Source organism: Ranitomeya variabilis, chromosome 2 (genome assembly GCF_051348905.1).
Source record: "Ranitomeya variabilis isolate aRanVar5 chromosome 2, aRanVar5.hap1, whole genome shotgun sequence".
Taxonomy (NCBI): domain Eukaryota; kingdom Metazoa; phylum Chordata; class Amphibia; order Anura; family Dendrobatidae; genus Ranitomeya; species Ranitomeya variabilis.
This window is the reverse complement of record NC_135233.1, coordinates 341210493-341231686: the sequence shown is the minus strand read 5'-3', so window position 1 is coordinate 341231686 and position 21194 is coordinate 341210493. Positions and strand designations below refer to the sequence as shown.

The 21194-nt window shown below is 44.4% G+C and overlaps 1 protein-coding gene across 3 annotated transcripts in view; it reads left to right on the top strand.

Moving 5' to 3' along the window:
• Positions 1 to 226: 226 nt before the first annotated feature.
• The window catches only part of LOC143805766 (fibronectin type-III domain-containing protein 3A-like), a 101632-nt gene continuing 80664 nt past the window's right edge, over positions 227 to 21194 (top strand). Inside the window, exon 1 of one of the 3 annotated variants that reach the window (XM_077285396.1) lies at positions 227 to 393. The gene's annotated coding sequence lies outside the window, so the exon portion shown is untranslated. The remainder of the gene's footprint in view (positions 394 to 21194) is intronic. The other 2 variants (XM_077285397.1, XM_077285395.1) reach the window with 2 other exon arrangements.

Genomic DNA, 21194 nt, shown 5'->3' with positions numbered 1-21194 from the left:
GGGGCAGCCTGTGTGCAGCCCAGAACAGTGCACAATGAGGGGCTGTGTGTGGATTTCCCATGCAGTGAAACTATTTGCACAGAGGAGGAGGAGGAGAGGGGGTCGCTCGGATTCTCCTCACAGTGCAGAGTGCACAGAGGAGGGGGACGTAGTGTAACGTCTCCCTGCCGCCAGTGAGGGGGCTGCTCCTGTCTGCCTGCCTGGCCGCCTGTGCCCGGCCCCCTCTGCGCCTGCGCACTCCCCGCATTCCAGCATGGCGCTGCAGCCCGGCAGTGGAGGAGTTGCGCACTGAGATTGCAGCGGCCCCGGGGGACACGGAGCGGAGCACGGGAAGAAACGGACACCGGGTGATCTCCTCTCACCTCCCGGCACCTGGGCACCGGCCGCGCACAGGTAAGAGGCTCCGGTCCTCCCGGTCCCCCGGCTCTGCCCCGCATCCCCTCCACCCAGCTCCTCATGCCTGCGGACGAGTGAGGCGGCCTGGCCCTGCTCCTCCACACACTGCACTTCTAGGCACCGAGCACGATCGTGCTGTGTCCTGACTTGCACCGATTTATTTCGCATTGCGCTGCTGTTGTCAGTGCATTGCTGTGAATGGGTTAATAGTGGGTGCAGCCCCCCGGATTTGCCCCCTCTGTGCCCTCTCAGCCCGTAGCCCCCCTCCCTCTTGTCTTTGCCTCCTGGAAATGCCACGTAGGCTTCAGTGACTGCAGATGGAGAGGTTCCTGCGCCCTCCCTGCTCACTTTTTTTTTCTCCCCCCTCCTCCTTTTCCTCCTTCAGTTCCTTCTTGCATTTAGTTATGAACTTTAGTTTTTTTTTTGTTTTTTTTTTACCTTTTCTTCTTTATTTTAGGACTTTTTTTCCCCCCTTTAACTCTTTCGTCATTCAGGCGGCGCAGGTTGCCCCCTCCTTCTGGTCCAAGTCATAACAAAGGGCTATTGACTTTTAGGTTGACGTCACCGCTATGGACAGTTACTTGTTGCAGGCGGGCTCTAATGTCAGTTATAAAGGGGTGGGAGTGAGTTTTGGGGGTGCAGAAATATTGCTGTCTGGGGGGATTGAATGGGTTTGGGGCTGAGCTGCTAATCCCTGCTCATCGCTGGGTGGATACATTGTAACTTTCTGACTTTTTTTTTTTTTTTTTTTTTCTTTTAATTGTAAACAGTTGTGAAAAGTTTTGGGAAGTGACAAAGTTTTGTTATTTTTTGTGGATGATCAGAAGGTTTTGCTGCTGTTTTCTCCACTTGTGTTGTCATTTCATCCGGCTCCTCATCTTGGCGCTGGTGATTTTGAGATTTGGTGGTGGTTGTTGTTCTAGATGTAGTCCATGAGCCAAGAACCAAATTTGACGATATCGGTACCAAGCGGAGTGACTAATTCTCTTTGGTATTTTTAGGTAGATGCATGTCTGTAGTTTATTTTTTGATATGATAGCCCTTACATATACGTAGCTTATTAACCCCTTCAGCCCTAGGCCTATTTGTACCCAAGTGCCTAAGCCAATCTGACCTGTGCCACTTCATGGGCTAATAACTTTGGAACGCTTTCACCTATCCAAGCCATTCTGAGATTGTTTTCTCGTGACATATTGTACTTCACGTCAGTGCTAAATGGGAGTCAATATATTTTACCTTTCTATATAAAAAAATGCTAAATATTCGGAAATTTTGGAAAAATCGGCAATTTTTTAACTTTGAAATTCTCTGCTTTTTACAAAAATACTGATACCCCCCATAATAGTTATTAATTTACACTCCCCACATGTTTACTTCATATTGGCATCATTTTGAAAATGAAACCTTATTGTTTTACGACGTAATAGGGCTTATAGTTTTATGCGCAATTTTTCACATTTACAGCAAAACCCACTTTTCAAAGGACCAAGTCACTTCTGAAGTCACTTTAAGGGGCTTACATAACAGAAACCACCCATAAATTACCCCATTTTGCAAACTACACCCCTCAAGCTGTTCAAAACTCATTTTTAAAAACTGTTAACCCTTTAGGTGTTCCACAGGAATTTTAGCATGAGCCAAGAACCAAATATGACGATATCGGTACCACCCGGAGTGACTAGATGTAGTATTTGTAACAAAATTTAATCCAAGTTATGTAAATACACACTGAACATGTCATGTGCATATATATATATATATATATATATATATATATATATATATATATATATATATATATATATATATATATATATGTTACTCCATAATATCTTCAACATCGGACTCTGAATCTGACTGTTGTTCTACTGGCTCGTCTTCAGTACCCTTGTTCTGGCATGTCTGTAATCTGCACATGTCTGTGCACTTCAGGCCATTGCTGAGGCAAGTACACTGAGGAAGTTCACATGACCGCACACACTTGCAGGACAGTAGCTGTATAATAGCTTCTGGTGCTGGTGCCCCTTGCATCCACTTGACAACAAGCTTTCCGTCGTTATCTATCATCCAACCGCAGTCTGTTGGGTTTGCAACCCATGGCTGGCTCTGCAGACTTCTCCTCCAGATCGCAGCCTGGTAGTTTGCACGCAGTGCATGCATGAAAAGGCAGTCCTGGCAAGGAGGGAGTTGACTTGACTCTACCACTCCACGTCTGGCACAGAACAGCTGATAACGGAGCCTGTTTACCTCAGTTGTTTGGGTAGTTGGCAGGTACATGTGGCAGGTGATTTCCTGTAACTTCTCAAAAAGTTCGGTAGACACTTCCCATGAACGACCAACTTCCTGAAAGGCATCCTGGTATGTCTTGTTCATCTTCAACTGCTTGAGTGTCGTCATCTTCCCACGGCCAGCGAATGCACTGACGGTGTCACAGCCTGTAAATGCATGCATACCAATCAATGAATCACATACGCTGCCTCCCAATGTTCGGCTCAGAGTGGTGATATCCAGGAATCTTGTCCGGTTCTGTGTACCGCATTTCTGGAACAGGTGGGATGGGATTTTGTGGCACATGCCCAGACACAGGACCATGACATCAGTATCCTCCGAAGTGATGATGACCGACTTGTAACCAGATTCTGCTGCATGAAGAGCATGGAGAAGGAGGCGTGTGTCTGCTTCTTCTTGATTTGACTTAAGGTCAGCAGCCTCTTCCCACTGTTCTTTGGTGATCTTAAAGCAGAGCTGCTCACATGTGACATACAGCTCCTTCTCCTCAAGCTTCTCCCTGTGGTGTTTCGCCTTCCATTCTTCTACCAGAAACTTTATGAGACTTGCCTTGTTGGAGGAACTACTTAGAAGCTTTTTCCACTGCTGGATGTTGTGCCCATGTTGAATGTTCTTGAAATGGATCCCTGTGCCTTCATATCTGTTGACTCTTTCTGTATCTTTGATGGATGTCTCCTTGTAGACGTCAAAGACAATATCAATGCGCTTGCTCTTAGCACCCTCATGGATAGCGCGACTCATTGCTGTGCCTGCTAGCTGGCCAAATGTTGCATTGTTTCCCTTCAGTTTCTGAACCAGGCTCATCCCATCAATGATGGTTGCAGAGGGCTCGGGGATCACTTCTGCAGGACGAGCATTCCTCTCCAACTCCCTTGCGAGGGCAGCCTTGTTGGTCTTGCAGATAGACCCATCACCATTGGCAAGTGCCCATGGCAATGGACCCAGGGGATGAGTCAAGACATCACTCATTTGTAGCTTTCTGTTCTCAGCTACAAGTATCATCTGGCCAAATAGGTTTCTGTCAGCCTTCAAAATTACCTCCTTGCCAAGACCTTGTCTGCGTGTCTTCATTTGGATGTTAGAGAACGTTTTAAGTTTGTTCTTCGTCATCTTGTCATGAAACAATGTAGTTGGCTTATCGGTACCCAAACGCTCATCCTTGAATGTTTGATATGCATCCTCTCCTATACTGTATGCCCCTTGAAGGTCTTTGGCTACATCTGGTGGTGCTACAGTCGCTGTTGACAAACTGATAAGTTCACCATTATGCTCTTTGTTGAAGGGGTTCACCCAACCTGTCTCCAGCAGTTGAACGAAAGATTGGACATCGGCTTCATCTCTTCTAATCCTAGACACCTGTAGGTCTGAATGGCTGAAGTCAGTATATTGTTGGCCTACCAGGGCCCTCAGCTGCCTCAAGTACATACTGCGGTACTCTGATGTCAGGTAGAACCTGGAAACAGCTCCAACTTTGAGGCTGAAGCCTTTTGTGCCCCCTGGTGTCTGGGTGTCTTTGTTGATTGTCTCTTCAATGGTCTGGTCCACAGGAATTCGTCCAAAAGGATTCTTGCTACCGATCTGGACCGAAAAGCCACCTTGCATGAAGTATTCATGGACCTCTGGGTGTTCTATGGGCAGCCGAGACATTGTGGCATAGTAATAGGTTAGGTATCGGGCATAGTTGACCTTGTCATAGGCAAAACACCATGGTATCATCTGTCGGATTGCTCCTAGGTGAAGCATCCAGTTGCCTTCTCTTGAAGCTCGAACCAGGGCCAGCATGGTCTCGACCATGTCCAAGTATGACATCCAGAATGCTGAGAGTTGTTCATTTCTGAGGGTCTCAAGATAAACTTGAAAGAGCTTCAGGGTAAGTGTGCAAGATTCATTATCCAAGAGCTTTTCGAAGGATCCCTGCGACACACTGATGCGAAAGTTTGTGATGTTCTTCAGTGTTTCATCCAGATGGTGAAGGTCCCTTGCATGGTTTTCTTCTAGCCATGGAAGGAAGTTTTTCCATGCAAGCCTCATAAGTGCTTCATAGACCAGCTTGTGTAGTCTCACTGCTCTGTTGTACCTCCGGCCGTCCATCACTCCAGACACTGATCCTTCAGCGATTACACCGGATTCAACACACAGATCTCTAAGGCCTGCATCCTGAAATCTGTTCCCTATGATAGAGAGGAGATTACAGATTGTGTGGAAGACACCCATTCTAATTATAATGTTCTTGAACTTCTCCTGTTTCCAGATAACCTCGGCAGCTTTGGCATAGAGTGCTTGATCAAACACACACACAATTCTGTTAAGCTTCAGGGTCTGCATGATGGCATGTGTTTGCTCCAAGACTTCATTCACCCTTGCCAAGGATAGAATCCAGTGACTTCTTCATTGTAAAGATACTACGACATTTACGGTGATATTGTATGTGTGGTATTTCTCCTTCTTCAAGGCCCTTAGCTGCTACCAGGACTGATTCATGCTGCCTGATCTCTGCAGCCCTAAGCAATGTTTTCCAGGAGTCCAAATCCTTAAGGGACGCCAGATCATCGCTGTCATCATTAGAGCAGTGTATGATACAGTCGATCCGTGATTTCTTCCTTGCTGGTACTTCCATCATGCCGTTAGATAGTCAGTAAACACCTGCAAACACAAAGAAAAACATTAAAATTTTATTTACCGTATTTCCTGGCGTATAAGACGACTTTTTAGCCATGAAAAACATGGCTCCAAGAGGGCGGTTGTCTTATACGCCGAATACAGCCGCCGGGGGGAAAGGCCGCCGCGCAGGGAAGGAGGAGGCAGGGGCCCACCTTCATGAGGCGCTCGTTCTTAGAGCTGGGAGCGCTGGTGCTAGGTGACTGTTCCCCCTCTCTCCACAAGTTCCTTACCAGCAGCAGCACACAGTACAGGACTACAGGACCTGTGGTGATGTCACGGCCATGTGATCAGTCACAAGCCTGGGAGGTGTCAGCCTCTACAGAGGGAGATAGGAGCTCTGCAGAGAAGACCGGAGAGTCCTGTTCAGCACAGAACGTGTATGTGTCAGTGTGTGTGCGTGTGTTGGGGCACCTCAGGGTGTCTTCAAATGTGACATAGCCCCCTAGATTTCTTCCAGTAAAATTTGCACTCCAAAAGTCATTTGGCGCTCCTTCCCTTCCGAGGCCTGCCGTTCCCCAATACTGCAGTGTACGACAACATATCGGGTGTTGTTGTGTTCGGGAGAGATTGGTGAACAAATAGTGGGGTGCATTTTTTGCTGGTACACCTCTTAAAAATAAAAAAATGAGCCTAAAATGACACCTTCATGTAAAAAATGCACTTTTTCCATTTTCTCAACCAAGTGTTTCCAACTACTGTGAAACACTGGTTGGGTCAAAGTGGTCACTATACCCCCTAAAAGATTCCTTGGGGGTGTAGTTTCCAAAATAGGGTCACTTTTTGGGGTTTCCACTGTGGGGGTACCTCAGGCAGCCTTCAAATGTGACATGGCCCCCTAGATTTCTTCCAGTGAATCCGCCACCCAAAAACCACATAGCGCTCCTTCCGTGTTGAGCTGTGCTGTGTGCCCATACTTTAGTTTACGAGTACATGTGGGGTGTTTCTATAAACTGCAGAATTAGGGTAACCAAGTTTGGGTTTGCCGTTAACCCTTGCTAGGTTGCAGGTAAAATTGGATTACAATGTAATATCTGGAAAAAAAATGAAATTTTGAAATTTCGCCTTCATTCTGCTAAAATTCCTGTGGAACACCTAAAGGGTTAACAGTTTTTAAAAATGAGTTTTGAACAGCTTGAGGGGTGTAGTTTGCAAAATGGGGTAATTTATGGGTGGTTTCTGTTATGTAAGCCCCTTAAAGTGACTTCAGAAGTGACTTGGTCCTTTGAAAAGTGGGTTTTGCTGTAAATGTGAAAAATTGCGCATAAAACTATAAGCCCTATTACGTCGTAAAACAATAAGGTTTCATTTTCAAAATGATGCCAATATGAAGTAAACATGTGGGGAGTGTAAATTAATAACTATTATGGGGGGTATCAGTATTTTTGTAAAAAGCAGAGAATTTCAAAGTTAAAAAATTGCCGATTTTTCCAAAATTTCCGAATATTTAGCATTTTTTTATATAGAAAGGTAAAATATATTGACTCCCATTTAGCACTGACGTGAAGTACAATATGTCACGAGAAAACAATCTCAGAATGGCTTGGATAGGTGAAAGCGTTCCAAAGTTATTAGCCCATGAAGTGGCACAGGTCAGATTGGCTTAGGCACTTGGGTACAAATAGGCCTAGGGCTGAAGGGGTTAATAAGCTACGTATATGTAAGGGCTATCATATCAAAAAATAAACTACAGACATGCATCTACCTAAAAATACCAAAGAAAATTAGTCACTCCGGGTGGTACCGATATCTGGCCCGGCTCATGGACTAATGGGGTTTTGTAATAATTCTGCACTTTCTATGTGGTCTTCCCTGTAAGAATGGAGAAATCTGGACTTTACAGGAATATTCGCCCTGAAGTTATACAACCTGTGCAGGGCAGGAGGGCACCGCGCCATGGTGGCTCCAAATGTCAGAAGAGTCCGTGGGAAGAAAAAAATAATGTCCTGGCATTCTGGTTTTTACCCAGGCAGTAAAGACTTAATTTTACTTTTTTATGGTCCTACTTGATGGGTCTATAAAGAAAATACATGCAATTAATTTGCTTTTACTATATTTTCAGATCCATATTTTTTATGTATTTTATATTTATATATTTTATTTTTTTTTTTTATATATTTTATTTTTCTCTCAAATATGATTCTGAACAGGGCTTATAAAAGTGGCTGAAATCCAGTACTGAATATACGCGTAAAGTATCTGTGGTTCTCATCCCAATTATGGCGATTGACAGTAATTTTATAGAACCTCTCAACATGCCCATTTATTGTTCATATCGAGACATTTCAGTAAGGCCTCATTCACGCTTTTTTTTTGCAAGAAAAATGGACCAAGTTTTATTGGCGCAGTTATCACAGTGTCATCAGTTTTTCTCATATGTGATAAAAAAAAAAAAATTTCTCCACCTTTTCCTCCATGTTGCAGATTTGTCTTGTTTTTTTTTTCCTGCGCAGAAACCTGAAGGATTTCCTGGTATGAGACTCCTGAAGCCTCATGCCCATGTTGCTTATTTTTTTCCTTGCAGATTTGGTCCACATATAAATCTGCCACATGTTAATTTTGTTATTTTTGCTGCAGATTTCATTCACACCAATGAATGAAGAAAATGTGCAACAAAAACACATGTAACAAACAAACAAAAAAAGCACCGATTTTTCTTTGTGTTTTTACTGCCAAGAGATACAGGAATGGTGCAGAAATTTCTGCACCACATACATAAAGCACCGCTCCAACATTTGTTTTCATCACTAGTGTTGTACTTAGAGTGGTACTTTAACCCTAAGTCCACTTCCCCGGTTATAAACTTTCCCTCCTGCGTCTTCACCATTTTTCGTCTCCTGTCCAATCCTGTGGCGTCATCTTGTGAGCGCAGCGTCTGAGAAGCTGAAACCCTGAAGCTACGTCACAATTTCTCAGTGTAAGTCTATAAGGGCCACAAGGAGGATCTCATAGACTTGCATAGATTAGTGACATCCGGCGCGCACCATGAAACACTTGTGAAAACACTGGAAGGTGAGTGTCAGACAGGGGACTGGGATTTTAAGCACCACTCCAGCAATTGGAAAACAACAAAAAAACTGAAATACTGCAGTGGTGCTTTAACATGTGAACACAGCTGGATGCCATCTGAGTGCTGTCCTTTTTTTTTTTTTTTTTTGTTTTGTTTTTTTTACAGGGACCCATAGATTTGTATTGCCAATTCTGATCGAACACTAGGGTCAAAATCAGACGTCTCACTGATTTTGCATTGACTGCTCAGTCCACGAAAAGGCTCGAATATGTGCACTACCCCATTCACTATTAATGGTATGAGTGCTATCTGTGAAAAACACAGTGATGCAAGTAAATGTAAAGTGCAGGAAAAGGTCATAATTAGTGATGGGCGAAGGTATTATCTGCCATGCTCGGGTGCTAACCAAGAGTCTACCATGTGCTCGAAAAATGTGTTAGAGTCCCCGTGGTTGCAACACATGCGGCCGAACAGCCGCAAGAGACTCAGGCGCGGGGACTCTTAACATATTCGAGCACGCTGAAGACATGTGGTTAGCACCCGAGCATGCTTAGATAAACACTATCCCAGCACGTTTGCTCATCTCTATTCTTAAATAATACATGGAATTCATAGGATTATGGAATTTTTGCACAACAAGTGTCTTCTTGGAACGACCTGTTCTCATCCATAGTTCTCAACAGTGGTTGACAAGGGTAGTGGTTAATTTGCTGATAGATTAGCTTTGGGGCTACCATTGGTTTGGATACTTACACTATTTAGGCATCACTATGCCTTTTGCATGCTCACATGGATCAACCCACTTACTGACCATGTGCTTTGTTGTGATGGAGACCTGACGATTGTAAAAAAAAAAAAAAAAAAACCCCAAAAAACCTAACATCACATGGACAGGACAAGGACCAACGGGCAGTTTCATATGGATCCAATATCCACGTGAAAAAAAATCGCAGCATGCACTAGTCTACCATATTTCAGCCGAGCATCGCCCATTCAAGTTGCACCAAAAAAAAACTGATAAAGCGCGAAGCATCATTACGGATACATTACGATTCTTAACATAGAAAACTGTATTTATCTTTTATTAGTTTCTTATTTATAAAAGTGGACGTCATATACATGACAATACTGGTGGAAAAATTGTCCTTTTTTTTTTCTGCGTGAAAATCAGACAGTTATATATTTTTTTTTCTTTTGGTCATGTGAACTTAGTATTAGTGTACCGTATTCCAATATTTGGCAGCTTTGGAGCATGAAATGTAATCTTTGTTTTTCTTTTTTTTTGCTGCCTTTTACCCTCATACAGTTATTAGTGATTATTTTTACATACGCAAAAAAAAGTTTTCTTCCGTGCTTTTGATCAGAGTTTTTTCCATCAAAGTTTGATCCGTTTCATCAATTTATATTTGTATGTACCATAGTGCGTATGAGAGCAAACAAGCCCCTACAGTGTCGGTGTGATGGGGCCGCTCAGTCAGTCGGAGTGCCACTCTTTCAGACTTTTTTTTTTTTTTGTAAGACCTCAGCGCTATAGAGAACATCTGTTAGTGTGTTGTAGTCATCATGTCCTTTTTTTCTCCTTTTTGGTTGCTGCCTTTGCACAGAATGACGCTTCGTGCCATGTCGCACATTATTCTTGCCGTAATTTCCTTATTGGCACTTATCTGGAAATGAGCGTCCTTCTCAGAATGACAGCGAGAGGAAATGCCTGACTCAACAGTTTAGCCAAATATAGTCTTTATCAGTCATGTGAGTCTGAGTATTGCAATTTATGGGAAAGAAAGAGAATAAATTCCGCAGTGTAATGAAAAATGGACGGCAGTGGGGCAGAATTACCATCTAGGATTCGCTACTGAAAATGGTAAATTCTGTTTCACCAGAAGGAAATGGCATGAAATAAAGTACACACATTACATGCCTGATAAATCTGCTCGCTTCCTATGTTATGTGTGGAGGAGCTCCATGCTGGTCTTTTGCATGGTGAAGAGTCCCAGATTACCCACATGAAGGTATCTGACAGTCAGTAATATTGGTTTGTGATGGGCTGCAGCAGTCACGTGGATAGTTAGCGGGGTAATTGCCAGGGCCGTGGAGTCGGTAAGCCAAACCTCCCAACTCCCTCATACCAGGGCTGTGGAGTTCGTAAGCCAAACCTCCGACTCCCTCATACCAGGGCTGTGGAGTCGGTAAGCCAAATCTCCCGACTCCCTCATACCAGGGCTGTGGAGTCTGTAAGCCAAACCTCCCGACTCCCTCATACCAGGGCTGTGGAGTTTGTAAGCCAAACCTCCGACTCCCTCATACCAAGGCTGTGGAGTCAGTAAGCCAAATCTCCCAACTCCCTCATACCAGGGCTGTGGAGTCGGTAAGCCAAACCTCCGACTCCCTCATACCAAGGCTGTGGAATTGGTGAGCCAAACCTTTGACTCCGACGCCCTCATACCAGGGCTGTGGAATTGGTGAGCCAAACCTCCGACTCCACGACTCCGACTCCCTCATACCAGGGCTGTGGAGTCGGTAAGCCAAACCTCCGACTTCCTCATACCAGGGCTGTGGAATTGGTGAGCCAAACCTCCGACTCCCTCATACCAGGGCTGTGGAGTTGGTAAGCCAAACCTCTGACTCCGACTCCTCAATTTCCATGACACCGACTCCACCAAAATGGGCTCCGACTCACAGCCCTGGTAATTGCTGGACATACCTGTGTTTGTTTACCATACATCCCTGACAACCCACATGACCAGTGCTGCCAAATACTGCATTCAGCAATATAACGCTGAGGCCAGTGATTGGCTGCAGTGGTCACAAAGACAGTCATGAATTCTTCAGATTGGAACTGAAACAACGAAGATTTACCATGTAACAGAAATTGTTTGCCGGACGTGAGTCGTGCAAACCCTTTCCTACCTGTCTGCACCCTCGGCTCTTTTGATTACTCGGCCTGGTGTAATGACGTCCCGCTAGGCCGGCTAATCTAAAAAGGAGCAGGAGATTCGGTATTATAAGAGGCAGTTCGCAGACTGCAGATGTTGTAGCCACTGGACCTGCTCTGATGGATCAATTCTTACCATTTTTTAGTAAGCAATTTCTCTTTTTATATTAAAAAAAATAGTTGGAAGTGTAAGGCTATGTGCCCAGGTTGCGGATTGGTGTGCAGATTTTTCTGCACTGTTTTTGCAAAATCCGCAGGTAAACCACACTGCTGATTACCCGCGGGTTTTGTGCGTTTTACCACCTGCAGATTCCTATTGAGGAGCAGATGTAAACCGCTGCGGAATCCGCCCAAAGAATTGACATGCTGCGGAAAAAACAATACTGCGTTTCTGCACGTTTTTTCCGCAGCATGTGCACTGTGGATCTGTTTTTTTCATACGTTTACATGGTGCAGCGCATTGCAAACAGCTGCATCAAATCCGCTGCGGATCCGCAGCAAAATCTGCAACGTGTGCATATAGCTTCACTCCACTGACCGTCTCCCACCCAATCTGACATAGGGTGTGGAGTGACCAAACCACTTGTTCTGCGGTGGCGGATTGTGCAGAAGAAGTAGTACGTTTTTACTTCCCCTTTAAGATCCGCATTGTCCTCCTTTTCTTTAGAAATGGGTGACTCTCCTCTCCAGCTGTTCCCACCTATATGTTCTCATCTTTGGCAAGTACAGACTGCTTCAGTGGAACAGCTGTGGAATTGGCACCGGCTCCTTCCCTACCATATGATTCAGCCTCATCTTCTCCATTCTCCAAGCCGTCCCAGGGCGTTGAGGTTGAATTCCACAACAATGAATCCCGATCCATCTTGAAAAATTGTACTGCAGTGAATTTGCGCTGATGGCGACGTGGGCCGCCCGTTGCTCGGATCTGCAAACATTCTTTTTTTTTTTTTTTTTCCCCCCACCTAGTCTTTCTTTCCACATGATTACATGGAACAAGCCGTCACAAGCGCGAGTCTTGGGTTTACCTGCTCACGTACTGTTGGGACTAGCTTACCCACCCCTCACCCATCCTCATCACTTCTCTTGGCCTGGGCTGGATTCAGGCAATACCTTGGCAATGACATTGAATAATGAACGTCTAGAAGTGTTTCCTGGCAGACCTTCTGCCTCCCTATAAATAGCCTTTTCAAAAAATGAGTAAGCTAATACTTTGCTGGGTTGGCTTTATTTTTGCTCATATAGATGCTCTCTTTCCCATAGAAGAACAGAGATTTCCTTGTTCTCCAGAAGATATCAGATCTCCTTTACCTGTCGTTGTGATGTTCAGTGATTAGCTCGCCGCTCTGCAATGCTAAGTGCTTCTTAAAATGACTGTCGAACAAAGATTCTTAAGTTTGGGCCATTAAAGTGTAACTCTAGGGAAAACCTGACCGTCAAGAGCGAACGTCTACCTCTTGAAACCTCTCCATTGCTAGAGTCTTTGACCGTTTCTTCTGGACTGCTTCTCGTGGGTCATGAATGTCTTAACGTGCGACACCAATACTCCATATATATGTCTTTGTCCTGTAATACCCGCAAGAAGGAGAAATGGTTTCTACGGACAAGGGCACATTGTGGCTCATTTCTGAAGGCTTTGCCGTGCTCTGATAGGAGTAGGACCGGAGGAACGCTCACATCTCCTTATCAAAGCACCACGTAGTCATTGGATCAGTCAGCTGTACCTGCTGATTTCGAAAAGCAATCTAGTATATATGGGGGGGCCTACAGACTGTGGGTGGGGGTCTGTGGGCTGTGCGTGTGTATTCGTGGGGGGCCTGCGGGCTGTGTGTGTGCTCAGGGGTCCTGTGGACTGAGCACACACATGTGCGGGGACTCTTACCCGACAGATAATGTCAGGGAGACAAGTATCTCTGACTCCTACTCTATTGTGTATCCGTAAGGTAAGCCGACAGAGGAGTCTGGAATCTCAAATAGAGAACAAAGGAGTGCTCGACCGAGTACGTGTTTAGGGGGAGATGGCTGTCAGCCGAACGATCATTTGTCCCACGGGTATCTTTACGTGTGGGGTAACAATCATTTTAATTTTTGTTTTGTAAATCAATAGTACAAATGAAAATAAGAGATTTTGCACTATATCTTTTCAGAGAAATCTGCTTCTTTCTCCTCTTTGACTGCTGATCATTCACTCTCAATTCATGGGTAAATTCAGCGAACATAGATCTCATTACTGAGATAGATGACAGTTGGTGCTTATAAAATTCTATGGCTGAAGGAGGAGCTTGAGGCTGACATAGACGTCTGCTGCAAGTTCTCTTAAAAAGTCACTTCCAGTTCTCCATAGATCTGCACCAACCGTCATCTTCTCTTTCAGAAATGGAACAGTGTCCTCACTGAAGACCGATTTTACCAATGAATTGAGAATTTTGATAATGAAAGATCAATTCAGGAGAAAGAAGGATGAGACCTTTTTTTCCCCTCTATTTTGAGGATGTAAGGGGTGATAAAATACCTGTCAAATAAAAGAAGAACCAATGGGAATAAAAGAGCAGCTTCGTATGACTTTCCAAAGAATATTGCAACTTCAATTTCATCTTGACAACTTTTTTTTTATTCTTTTGTTTTAAGAATTATTTTTTTTCACTATAAAGGCTCATCCGCAAATAATTGAGACATATTTTGATTATGATCAAATTTGTCAGTGCAAGTCTATGGGTCTGTGAAAAGCTCGGGCAGCACACTGATGGTGTCTTAGTTGCAGGGGCAGACATAATATTGGTGCGACCGTACTGGGGCTCAAACGGTAACGGGGCCCATTTCACCCCCAAAGCAGTTTCTGTCAGAACTATTGGATTCTGAACAGAACTATTGGATTGTGAGGGTCACACATACTGGTCTTGCACTGGGACCCTTTTCTGGCTGTGTCCGCCACTGCTTAGTTGCATCTTAAGATTGGGAACAGGAGTGATGGGAATGGATAAGGAGAGACAGGTGGGGGCCAGACGGCATCAGAATTGGATCCTCCACCACTCCCATTCTTCTGCTTTCCAGTCCCGCACCAATCTGTATTTTCTGCATATTTTTGGGGGGATGTCACCACTCCAGCAAAAAGTGCAGGAACCTGTGGGGGACCAAGTAGTATTGGAGTCAGGGCAACTGGGGATCGGTAAGGGGACTATGTAAGCTTGTATTATATTAATGCAGCATGCAAAGCTCTGAGTAATATTGGAGGCACATAGAGGTCCCTTATGGGTCCATAGATCTGTGATCCCAAAGAGGCCTCTTTTTTTTTTTCCTCTTGACACAATTGTCAGAACTAGTTTTGCTGGAAAAATGAAAGCCTCCATGTGATTAGAGGCAAAGAGCAATACCCCATGTTTTTCTCATCTTTCCTTTCTGTCCTCTGTCTCTGTCCCCTGGGAAGTGAGGAGGAGATGGTTTATGTAACTCTAAGCATGTTTCTGGACTGGGGAAAACCCACTGAGATGTGGAGGAAACTATGGCCTGAGGGGATTGTCCAGGTCTCTCCTTAGTATTCTTTAACCCTTTCTTGGCTCCTCATCGAGGCTACTCCAGAACTTTGTAAAACTAGATCAGAAAAAAAACCTCATCAAGTTACCTAAAGACTAGTGTCTCGGTGCTTTGGTAGGATTAAATTAAGGATATTTCTACAGCACCCTCCTATAAAAATAAATGTGGGATGTTTAGAAAGATCGTAGAGGATTTGGGTCATATTCACACTTACATAATCAAGTAGGTAAGTATTTTGCATCAATAGGTTTGGGCTTCTTAAGGCCACTTCTAGAAGTCAATAATACAAGCCCCCTTTTATGCTTCTGTTATGGATGCAACCTTTGGTAGTTTGTCAGAACTTGACTGGGTGCAGCCCAGGCTACTCTGGTGCAATAAAAGGGTGTTCCTACGTTTAGACAGTAGATCAAACGATAGGGTATAACTTTCCGGTCGCGGAAGGTCTGACTGCCTTGGCCCCCTGAGAATGGGAATGAATGAATGGGAGCGGAGGTCGTTCATGGATGGGGAATGACTTTTAAACTTGAGAATATCCCTTTAAGGGCTTGCTCTCACTGCTGTATATTCTTTCTGGCCGATCATGATGGGCTACGTTCACATTTGCGTTGTGCGCCGCAGCGTCGGCGTCGCAACGCACAACGCAAACAAAAACGCCGCAAAACGCATGCACAGCGCTGCGTTTTGCGCCGCATGCGTCCTTTTTTTGATTGATTTTGGACGCAGCAAAAATGCAACTTGCTGCGTCCTCTGCACCCGGACGCGTGCGCCGCAGGGACGCATGCGGCGTAAAACGCAAGTGCGACGCATGTCCATGCGCCCCCATGTTAAATATAGGGGCGCATGACGCATGCAGCGACGCTGCGGCGCCCGACGCTGCGGCGCAGACCGCAAATGTGAACGTAGCCTAATGAGACTCCGATCAAACTACTGAGTGACCTCTGATCGTTATCCAATTCTCCTCCATGAGAGAATCGAAGCACTGGTACGGAAAACTTAATTTCTCCATCTTCACCGTTGACTCTTTGTGAGTACATTATCCTGCACTCTGCTGACGTAAAGAGTGCAGTCCCACGTTTCACCCGCACCCATACACTTGTGATCTGATTATCAGAGGCACACGCAGCATGCTGCGATTGTTCTCTCATGCCTAATATGCATGAGAAAATAATCATAGATCTGCACTGCCCACAGTATAACATTGGGCCGAGTGCAATCCGATGAAACACTGCAGTGTTATACGCCAAGGAGTTGTCCACTTTTTAGGACTTTTTTTTATCCCTCAATTTTTGCAGCTGGGTTTCATGAAACTTTTTGGACAGTTTGGCTTTTATAGGCTCTTCAACATTCAACTTTTTTGTGGTCTGTGGTCAGAAATCAGCTGAGAGGAGCTCAGAAAAAGACATTGAGTTACAAACTCTCTGTCAGACCCTCATAGAGGGGTAGTTGACTCATTCTGCAGCCAGCAATAGACTCAGATGATAACATGATTTTCGGAAACCCTCTTTAAGTCAAAGTAATGTAAAACTCCTAACTGATCAAGAGGATCAATTCATTAAAGGGAACCTGTCACCACGTTTTTGGAAGATGGGATAAAAATAGCGTTAAATAGGGGCAGAGGTGGGCGTTACATTAGTGTGTTTGTTATGCGTTTATTACCCACCTAAGTTGCCGAAATACCTTTGCAAAGTCTCCGTTTTCGCCTGTCAATCAGGCTGGTCTGGTCAAAAGGGCGTTGTCTTCCCCCAGATTTTGCGTAGTTTTCCGTTGGTGGCGTAGTGGTGTGCGCATGCCCAAGGTCCCGAATCCTCTGCCAGGGGATTTAAAAGAGCGCACTGTTCGTTTTCATTGGTGATCGGTGGGCGCGGCCATCTTCCTTTGGCCGCGCGTGCGCAGAAGCGGCGCTCTGCTGGCCGCGGCTTCAGGAAAATGGCCGCCGCGATATCCATCTGCGCACGCGCGGCATCCCGCAGCCATTTTCCTGAAGCCGCGGCCAGCAGAGCGCCGCTTCTGCGCACGCGCGGCCAAAGGAAGATGGCCGCGCCCACCGATCACCAATGAAAACGAACAGCGCGCTCTTTTAAATCCCCTGGCAGAGGATTCAGGACTTTGGGCATGCGCACACCACTACGCCACCAACGGAAAACTACGCAAAATCTGGGGGAAGACAACGCCCTTTTGACCAGACCAGCCTGATTGACAGGCGAAAACGGAGACTTTGCAAAGGTATTTCGGCAACTTAGGTGGGTAATAAACGCATAACAAACACACTAATGTAACGCCCACCTCTGCCCCTATTTAACGCTATTTTTATCCCATCTTCCAAAAACGTGGTGACAGGTTCCCTTTAAACCGAAATCACAACAGATCTATCATGAATCCTGTAAATATAGAATCCATGACGCCATCTTGAAGAGTCGTTTATGTGCCCGTATATACTGTTTCAGGGAAGGTTATACGGGCCCCACCTCCCCCAGCAGCACATTTCCTAATAAATATGATTTGATCAGCAGTGCTGAGATTTTTCTGTAGACTAAGGGTTCAATGCATTAGTTTGCACCAGAATTCAGGTCTAAAACTGTTTTGAAATGGCGCAAAAAATTTTCTGCAACTGTTGTGCAAAAAATGTTGACTTTTGTAGTTTTTGCAACTTTTTGAAAAGTCGGCAGAGCTAATCAAGGTGCGGGCAAGGGCAAGCAGGGCGACATAATTTACTCTACAAAATTGGTGTCAATTACGACAGAAATGTACCCAATCCGTAACTCGAGTAAAATCTCTTATCCAACAGCTAAAAGATGCTCCAGATTCACTCCTTTGAATCAAGGCTGGACTCGGACATTACATTTTTCATTCCCCTTGCATTAGTTTTCTAAGATAAGGGTCACTTAATTTCTTAAAAGCTGATTTAAAAGAAAGAAAAACAAAATTCTAGTGCTTTTTAGGTCTTTAAAGTGCAAAATCCTAAGGAAGCACTTGCCAATTTTCCACTGGGTACCCGAGCAGAACGAAACTCTGGGCCTAAAATCCACTCTCCCAGCCGCTGTAGCGTTACAGCTCAGCTCTGCCCTAAAGTTAACCATTGTCAGGATTAAATTAGAGCGAGCCCTGTAATTAATCTGTTATCGGTTTCCACATTACGCGGAGCTAAGAACACGTCAACCTACGAGTGAGCCGACTGTTCCCATGGTCCAGAAATCTTCACAAAGGGAAGGAATATTTCTGTGACGTCATTACCTTGACATTAAAAGGTTACCGGTGACCGGCCCGGATTATTACTTCTTTGTTTCCCTGTCTCGTGTGTCAGATATTGCGGCAGCCTTGCACGTCAGTAAGGTGAGCAGGTGGTGGTGGTTACCTGTGCCTCAACGTGGATTTGATTTCCAATGTTTCCAAAGAATGTCACGTACCGGGTGTCATCTGTACTCTAATCGTTTTTTGTTTTTTTTTAGAAAGGTTGAGATGCATCCATTGTAGTATTTACATGGGAGAAAGCCAGAGCGGTACACCAGGGATGGATCTCCAGGGTCCTCAGTCCTAGAAGGAATAACTGAGACAGAAATATTCCGGGTGATGCAACGAGCCATGGATGACTTTTTTGTCTCACCTTGTATTTTATGGTGTGACCGTATATACCGTACCTCTGATATCTATATTCTGGGCAATTATGGCTACATTCATCCACAAAGGAAGTGTGAAAACTACAGTGTCTCCATCAGTCCCAAAAGGAGTTGCAGTTGGGAATGCACATCACAGCTCCATTTCCACATGAGTCTTCGGCATCCCTATTTTGGACATCTGTGGGATTCCAAGAGGTGGACTGACCGCCATTGACCATACATTTATCACTTATTTATTTATTTTTTTTAAATAGAGGCTGACCTTGCAAGTATCTGATCATGGGTCTGGCTTCACGAGCCCCCAAATAAATTGCACCGGCGAAAGCCACCCTCGGTCGTTAAACGCCCACAGAATAGTTTTTTGTTTTTTTTGTGTACGCCCAGTTGGTTGAAGAGAAAATTTTTTAACATAGAGGCACAGAATCGAAAGACCAACTGTTCTAGAATCTGTGGAATCCATTCTTTAACAACAACTCTTTGGAGTTCCAAAGGCGTTGGCGTTATTGGGCTTGTGAAATTACATTAGGTATTTTAATGAAGATTTAGCCTTCCACGGAGTCAGATGATGAACAATGGATTATTTTTAGTTTTTAGTTAAATTCACATTGGAAAAGCCCTGGATACCAATTTATTGTATGTATGGGCCCGTGTATAAATCATAAGCTAGTTTCAAACATTTGTAAAAGCGGACTGTTCTCGGGTTGTAATATTTTGCTTGGCCATGAGGTCTCCTGATCTGTGATGATTACCTTAAATCTGCCTATGAGTCTGTACGTTCCGGTTAGGAGACTTGTGGTCATCCTGGGCATGATGGTCCTTTTATGGACTGTGGAATACTTTGACATTCATGTACTCTCGTAGAGCTTATGGACAGGTCGACACTTAATATCCATGTACGGCTACGTGACCACAATCAGGAATAGTGTTTTGGATGTAGCGTATTTTTGTTGTCCAAAACGCTTCATTCTACATTACGCACTTGTGTTTTGGAACTATGCGAATTTACCACATCTAATGACCATCTATTGGGGAGAATACACACAGAAGACTAAGCGTCTCCGCTACAAAAATTTAGATGGTGCGGCTCGGAAACTCAGCACAAATAAGCTGCATCCAAAACGCTGCTATTCCAGATTGTGGGCACGCAGCCGTAGAGATTGAGATGACTCTGGAATGGCCGAAGAATTTTAGAAGACTTCATATCACCCTAGTTATGAAGTCCTTATCACTCGAGAAGCTTTATAATTTGCCATAAGGCTGGCGTTGCAGCTTCTTGCTTGTCAATGTTTTCCTGTTAGAGAGTTCAGCACTGAGGTCGTTGATCCCAATTCCTGGACGCCTCTTGTTCACATGAGCAGTGCTACAAATTGGCCCGAGGACCTGAGATCGGAATTATCAGACATGTTGCTGCCAGCGCGGGAACAGCCACATTCTGCCTCCACCGGCAGCATAGGGTCTCGCTCATCTTAAGGAGCATTTCAAGTTAAAGTTAACCAAATTTATTGCAATTGTAAAATAAAATTGTAGCTTTTCAAGCACAAAAAACTAAAATAAATAGGGCAAAAATAGATAAGAACTATATACATATATTTAAAAGGGGTCCCCCAGTGAGACCACCAGCAATCTGCTTTTAACTGTGATGGAACAAAGAGCATGTTTAATAGAACTGTCTAATACAGAGACTAGGCTTAGTGCCCATCTCAACTAGGCGTATCCGGATGAAAATAATGCATGACCTTAGCCTCAGGCCTCTTATCCTGTCATGTGGCAAGCCTCGTTAACTGGTCGCTATTTGCTTTTAGGATTGCTACCCCCAATAGGTGCCGCTGGTGTTCCAGACTTCTTCCTTTTTAAGAGTACATTTGCATATTTATATTCCCAGGGGAGCAATGCAAAATTTATATACTCTTCACTGCTCAACTCTCCGGCCAACGCTGCTGCTCCCTGCCCATTGTCCGCACCTCCAATGTCCAGTTTAGGCCGGCGCACCCGGCTGCGAGCAATCCCCGGAGTTCACTGCACATGCTCCAGAAGCCACGGCCTACAGTGAATACCGGCACGGACAGCAGATAAGGGGCAGCGGAATGTGCCAGAGAGGTTAGCGGTGAGGAGAGTATAAGGATATTTTTTTATTTTTAACATCTTGCGTTTATTATGCTGTGGGGTCTACAGTGACCTCAATTATTAAATGACATTAAATTCACAGAAAATAAGTTCTCTGCTAATTGAATTTCCCAGTACAATAATAAGAAATAGGTGAATTAGATTTTTGTCAGATCCGCTTGTCTCTACTTCCCTTGCACCCATAATTTTTATTCTGCATTGGTTATCGCTGGCTGCAGAATTGGTTAAATGAGAATCCGTCATTGTAGGCTTTTTTTCCGCGCTTTTTTTTTTCTCTGTGTTTTGAACACATATTAAAAAAAACACAATAAAAAAAAAAAAAGGCGCGTAATGTGAAACTCCTGTTAGCAGCAGAGGTATCATCCTCTCAAAATCTGATCTGTCATGTCAAGCCCTGCGTTTTAAATGCCATTGGTGGAAAAAAGGTGTTATCTTTGCAGAAAGTAAAAGCTGTCATATTTAGGATTCCTGAATTTGCTGACCTTTCCAGAAGCCTTTAGGTTAAAAGAGAGAAAGAACTGCGATGGCTTCTGAGAATATGCGGAGAGTTTGCATGCTTTCAGATGCCCTCTGATTGAATGACCTTTTAAATTGTTTGCTAACTGGTATGGTTTTACCTCTGACCCCATAATGCAATTTTAAT